The sequence below is a fragment of the Macrobrachium nipponense genome, chromosome 7 (assembly GCF_015104395.2).
Source record: "Macrobrachium nipponense isolate FS-2020 chromosome 7, ASM1510439v2, whole genome shotgun sequence".
Lineage (NCBI taxonomy): Eukaryota > Metazoa > Arthropoda > Malacostraca > Decapoda > Palaemonidae > Macrobrachium > Macrobrachium nipponense.
This window is the reverse complement of record NC_061109.1, coordinates 43214011-43220919: the sequence shown is the minus strand read 5'-3', so window position 1 is coordinate 43220919 and position 6909 is coordinate 43214011.

Below are 6909 nucleotides of genomic sequence, written 5' to 3'. Positions count from 1 at the left end.
GAGGCTAAGGCCAAAGGATCCAGAATCTCTCGCCAGCCCATGAGGGAACCATCCTCCTCAGAGGCTGCTTCGGAGGAGTAGGTTTTGGTTTCCTGCCAGGCTGGGGAAACGGGCCTGAGGATGGACCCACCACAGAGGCTAAAGGCCAAAGGATCCAGATCCTCTCCAGCCCATAGAGGGAACAATCCTCCTCAGAGGCTGCTTCCCCGGGATGGAAGGCAGGTTTCCTGCCAGGCTGGGGAAGCGGGTGCCTGATGATGGAACCCCACCACAGAGGACTCAGGCCTTACAGGATCCCAGATCCTCTCCAGCCCATGGGAGGGAACAATCCTCCTCAGAGCTGCTTCCCCGGAGGAAGGCAGGTTTCCTGCCAGGCTGGGGAGGCGGGCCCTGAGGGATGGACCGAGGCTAAACCGCCTACGCCCAGTGGGTCCACCACAGAGGCTAAAGGCCTAAAGGATCCAGAGGTCCTCCCTCCAGCCCATGGAGGGAACAATCCTCCTCAGAGGCTGCTTCCCCATGGAGGAAGGCAGGTTTCCTGCCAGGCTGGGGAAGCGGGCCTGAGGATGGACCCACCACAGAGGCTAAAGGCCAAAGGATCCAGATCCTCTCCAGCCCTGGAGGGAACAAATCCTCTCAGAGGGCTGCTTCCCCGGAGGAAGGCAGGTTTCCTGCCAGGCTGGGGAAGCGGGCCTGAGGATGGACACAAGGCTAGGCCAAAGGATCCAGATCTCTCCAGCCCATGGAGGGAACAATCTCCTCGGAGGCTGCTTCCCGGAGGAAGGCATGGTTTCCTGCCAGGCTGGGGAAGCGGGCCTGAGGATGGACCCACCACAGAGGCTAAAGGCCAAAGGATCCAGATCCTCTCCAGCCCATGGAGGGAACAATCCTCCTCAGAGGCTGCTTCCCCGGAGGAAGGCAGGTTTCCTGCCAGCTGGGGAACGGGCCTGAGGATGGACCCACCCACAGAGGCTAAAGGCCAAAGATCCAGATCCTCTCCAGCCATGGAGGGAACAATCCTCTCAGGAGGCTGCTTCCCCGAGGAAGGCAGGTTTTCCTGCAGGCTGGGGACTGAAAACGGGCCTGATGGATGGACCCACCACAGAGGCTAACGGCCTTCCCAAAGGAGTCCAGATCCTCTCCAGCCCACCAGGGGTGGAGGGAACAACCTCCTCCTCATGAGGCTGCTTCCCCGGAGGAAGGCAGGTTTCCTGCCAGGCTGGGACGTGGGCCTGAGGATGGACCCACCACGAGGCTAAAGGCCAAAGGATCCAGATCCTCTCCATCCCCATGGAGGGAACAATCCTCCTCAGAGGCTGCTTCCCCTCCGGAGTAAGGCAGGTTTCCTGCCAGGAACTGGGGAAAAGGCGGGCCTGAGGATGGACCCACCACAGAGGCTAAAGGCCAAAAAGGATCCGATCCTCTCCAGCCCATGGAGGGAACAATCCTCCCTCAGAGGCTGCTTCCCCAGAGGAAGGCAGGTCCTGCCAGGCTGGGGAAGCGGGGCCTAGGATGGGACCCACCCACAGCTAGCTGGACCCAACAGGCCCCAGGAGGGCAAAAAACCAAGGATCCAGGAATCCTCTCCAGCCGGGGGCATGGTAGGGAAACAATCCTCTCCCAGCTAGGGCTCCTTTTCCCCGAGGCTGCTTCCCCGGAGGAAGGCAAGGTTTCTGCCCAGGCTGGGGGAAGCGGGCCTCGATGGATGGACCCACCGGACAGAGGCTAAAGGTCCAAAGGATCCAGACCTCCTCCTCCAGCCATGGATGGAACAATCCTCCCTCAAGAGGCTGACTTGGTGTGGTGGAGGGAAGGTGGGCTTTTTTTTGGCTTTGGAGGTTTTGCCTGGAAACCGGATGGACGGAGGGTGGGGTGGAGGTTGGGTTGGAGGCCTCCGGGTGGGGAGGGTGGTGTTGGAGGAAGGTATGGTACCGGGTTGGTGTTTGGTTGGGGCGGGGGCCTCCCTTAGGTGGGTTTTAGGTGTGGGGCACGTTGCCGAGGTGGGGTCTAAAGCCAGATGTAGGGGTGGTGGATATTTCCAGCGGTGGGGTGGCCCGGGCTGGTTTCGATCCTCTCCAGCCCATGGAGGAAACAATCCTCCCTCAGAGGCTGCCTTCCCCGGAGGAAGGCAGGTTTCCTGCCAGGGTGGGGGGAACGGGCCTGAGGATGGACCCACCACCGAGGCTAAAGGCCAAAGGATCCAGGGATCCTCTCCAGCCCATGGAGGGAACAATCTCCTCAGACTGCTTAACCCCGGAGGAAGGGAAGGTCCTCCGGGCCACTGGGGAAACGGGCCCTGAGGTGGACCCACCACCGAGGCTAAAGGCAAAGGATTCCAGGATCCTCTCCAGCCCATTGGAGGGAACAATCCCTCCTCCCAGAGGCTGCTTCCCCGGAGGAAGGCAGGTTTCCTTCCAGGCTGGGGCTGGGGAACGCCTGAGATGGACCCACACAGAGGCTAAAGGCCCAAGATCCAGGATCCTCTCCGCCCATGAGGAAACATCCTCCAGCTGAAAGGATGACCACCACAGATGCTTAGGCCAAAAAGATCGATCCTCCTCCAGCCCATGAGGAACAATCCTCCTCAGAGGCTGGTTCCCCGAGGGAAAAGGCAGGTTTCCTGCCAGACTGGGGTTTTTAAGCGGGCCTGAGGATGGACCCACACCAGAGGCTAAAAGGCCAAACAAGTATCCAGATCCTCTCAGCCCCCATGGAGGGAACAATCCTCCTCAGAGGTCTGCTTCCCCGGAGGAAGGCAGGTTTTCCTGCCAGGCTGGGGAAACGGGCCTGAGGATGGACCCACCACAGAGGCTAAAGGCAAAAGGATCCAGATCCCTCTCCAGCCCATTGGAGGGAACAATCCTCCTCAGAGGCTGCTTCCCCGGAGGAAGGCAGGTTTTCCTGCCAGGCTGGGGAAACGGGCCTGAGATGGACCCACCACAGAGGCTAAAGGCCAAAGATCCAGATCCTCTCCAGCCATGGAGGGAACAATCCTCCCTCAGAGGCTGCTTCCCCGGAGGAAGCAGGTTTTCCTGCCAGGCTGGGGAAGCGGGCCTGAGGTGGACCCACCACAGAGGCTAAAGGCCAAGGATCCCGATCCTAATCCACCCCATGAGGGGAACAATCTCTCTCAGAGGGCTGCTTCCCCCGGAGGAAGGCAGGTTTCCTGCCAGGCTGGGGGAAGCGGGCCTGAGGATGGACCCACCACAGAGGGCTAAAGGCCAAAGGATCCAGATCCTCTCCAGCCCATGGAGGGAACCAATCCTCCTCAGAGGCTGCTTCCCCCCGGAGGAAGGCAGGTTTCCTGCCAGGCTGGGGAAGCGGGCCTGAGGATGTACCCCCCCACGAGGCTAAAGGCCAAAAGGATCCCGATCCTATCCAGCCCATGGAGGGAACAATCCTCCTCAGAGGCTGTTTTCCCCTTGGCCCCAGGAGGGAGGCCCCCAGGTTTTCCTGCTAGGCTGGGGAAGCGGGCCTGAAGACTGGACCCCACCACAGAGGCTAAAGGCCAAAGGATCCAGATCCTCTCCAGCCCATGGAGGGAACAATCCTCCTCAGAGGCTGCTTCCCCGGAGGAAGGCAGGTTTCCTGCCAGGCTGGGGAAGCGGGCCTGAGGATGGACCCCCACACAAACCAAGAGCTAAAGGCCCAAAGGAGGCCAGATCCTCTCCAGGCCCATGGAGGGAACAATCCTCCTCAGAGGCTGCCTCCCGGAGGAAGCAGGTTTCCTGCCAGGGCTGGGGAGGAAGGGCGGGCCTGAGGATGTGGAGGGGACCACCCCAGAGGCTAAAGGCCAAAGGATCCCAGATCCTCTCCAGCCCATGGAGGGGAAACAATCCCCCTCAGAGGCTGCTTCCCCGGAGGAAGGCAGGTTTCCTGCAGGCTGGGGAAGCGGGCCTGAGGATGGACCCACCACAGAGGCTAAAGGCCAAAGGATCCAGATCCTCTCCAGCCCATGGAGGGAACAATCCTCCTCAGAGGCTGCTTCCCCGGAGGAAGGCAGGTTTCCTGCCAGGCTGGGGGGAAACGGGCCTTGAGATGGACCCCACCACAGAGGCTAAGGCCAAAGATCCAGATCCTCTCCAGCCCCATGGAGGGAACAATCCTCCTCAAGAGGGCTGCTTCCCCGGAGTAAGGCAGGTTGCCTGCCAGGCTGGGGAAGCGGGCCTGAGGATGGACCCACCACAGAGGCTAAAGGCCAAAGGATCCCGATCCTCTCCAGCCCATGGAGGGAACAATCCTCCTCAGAGGCTGCTTCTCCCGGAGGAAGGCAGGTTCCTGCCAGGCTGGGGAAACGGCCTGAGGGATGGACGCCACCACAGAGGCTAAAGGCCAAAGGATCCAGATCTCTCCAGCCATGTAGGGAACAATCCTCCTCTCAGAGGCTGCTTCCCCGGAGGAGCAGGTTTCCTGCCAGGCTGGGGAAGACAGGGCCTGAGGGTGGACCCCCCACCACCAGAGACTAAAAGGCCTTTTGAGATCCAGATCTCTCCAGCCCATGGGAGGGAAACACCTCCTCCTCAGAGGCTGCTTCCCCCAGGAGAAGGCAGGTTTTCCTGCCAGGCTGGGGGAAAAGCGGGCCCTGAGGATGGACCCCCCCACACCAGAGCTAAAGGCCAAAGGATCCAGATCCTCTCCACCAGCCCATGGAGGGAACAATCCTCCTCAGAGGCTGCTTCCCCGGAGGAAGGCAGGTTTCCTGGCCAGGCTGGGGAGCGGGCCTGAGGATGGCCCCACCACAGAGGCTAAAGGCCAAAGGATCCAGATCCTCTCCAGCCCATGGAGGGAACAATCCTGCCTCAGAGCTTGCTTCCCCGGAAGGAGGCAGGTTTCCTGCCGGCTGGGGAAACCTTGCCCATGGAGAAACGGGCCTGAGGCTGGACCCACCACGAGGCTAAAGGCCAAAGGATCCAGATCCTCTCCAGCCCATGGAGGGAACAATCCTCCTCAGAGGCTGCTTCCCCGGAGGGGAAGGCTAGGTTTCCTGCCAGGGGCTGGGGAAGCGGGCCTGAGGATGGACCCACCACAAGAGGCTAAAGGCCAATAAGGATCCGATCCTCTCCAGCCCGCCCATGGAGGGAACAAATCCCTCCTCAGAGGCTGCTTCCCCGAAGGAAGGCAGGTTTTCCTGCCAGGCTGGGGGAACGGGGGCCTGAGGATGGACCCACCACAGAGGCTAAAGGCCAAGGATCCAGATCCTCTCCAGGATCCTCCCAGCCCATGGAGGGAACAATCCTCCTCAGAGGCTGCTGGCCCCGAGGAAAGGCAGGTTTCCTGCCGGCTTGGGGGAAAGCGGGCCTGAGGATGGTGGACCCACCACAGAGGCTAAAGGCCAAAAGGATCCAGATCCTCTCCAGCCCATGGAGGGAACAATCCGCCTCGAGGCTGCTTCCCCGGAGGAAGGCAGGTTTCCTGCCAGGCTGGGGAAGCGGGCCTGAGGATGGACCCACCACAGAGGCTAAAGGCCAAAGGATCCGATTCTCTCCAGCCCTGGAGGGGAACAATCCTCCTCAGAGGCTGTTCCCCGGAGGAAAGGCAGGTTTCCCTGCCAGGCCTGGGGAAACGGGGCCTGAGGATGGACCCCACCACAGAGGCTAAAGGCCAAGGAAATCCGATCTATATAGCCCTGGCCCATGGGGGAAACAATCCTCCACAGAGGCTGCCTTCCAGCGGAGGAAGGCAGGTTTCCTGCCAGGCTGGGGAAGCGGGCCTGATAAGGCATCCGGACCACCCAGAGGCTAAAAGGCCCCAAAGGATCAGGTATCCTAACGGGCCAGGGCCCATGGAGGCTAACAAGCCTCCTCAGAGGCTGCTTCCCCTTCCCCGGAGGAAGGCAGGTTTCCTGCCAGGCTGGGGAAAGGCGGGCCTGAGGATGGACCCACCACATAGGCTAAAGGCCAAAGGATCCCGATTCCTCGTCCAGCCCATGGAGGGAACAATCCTCCTCAGAGGCCTGCTTCCCCGGAGGAAGCAGGTTTCCTGCCAGGCTGGGGAAGCCGGGCCTGAGGATGGACCCACCACAGAGGCTAACGGCCTTAAAGGATCCAGATCGGCCTCTCCAGCCCATGGAGGGAACAATCCTCCTCAGAGCTGCTTCCCGGAGGAAGGCAGGTTTCCTGCCAGGCTGGGGAATGCGGGGGCCCTGAGGAGGCTGGACCCACCACAGAGGCGAAACGCCAAAGGATCCAGGTCCTCTCCAGCCCAGGATGGAACAATCCTCCTCAGAGGCTGCTCCTCCCCGGTAGGAAGGCAGGTTTCCTGCAGCTGGGGAAGCGGGCCTGAGGATGGAACCCACACAGAGGCTAAAGGCCCAAAGGATCCAGATCCTGCTTCCCAGGCCCATGGAGGGGAACAATGGCCTCCGCGAAAGGCTGATCCTTCCCCGAGGAAGGCAGGTTTCCTGCATGCTTGGAAGGGAAGGCGGGTTCCTGAGGATGGGGACGGGCCACCACAGAGGCTAAAGCCAAAGATCCAGATCCTCTCAGCCCATGGAGGGAACAATCCTCCTCAGAGGCTGCTTCCCCGGAGGAAGGCAGGTTTCCTGCCAGGCTGGGGAAGTCGGGGCCTGAGGATGGACCCACCGAGGCTAAAGGCCAAAGGATCCAGATCCTCTCCAGCCCATGGAGGGAAACAATCCTCCTCAGAGGCGGCTTCCCCCGGAGGAAGGCAGGTTTCTGCCCAGGCCTGGGGGAAGCGGGCCTGAGGATGGACTCACCACAGAGGCTAAAGGCCAAAGGATCCAGACCTCTCCAGCCCCATGGAGGGAACAATCCTCCTCAGAGGCTGCTTCCCCCGGAGGGAAGGCAGTTTCCTGCCAGGCTGGGGAAACGGGCCTGAGGGATGGACCCACCACAGAGGCTAAAAGGCCAAGGATCCAGATCCTCTCCAGCCCATGGAGGGAACAATCCT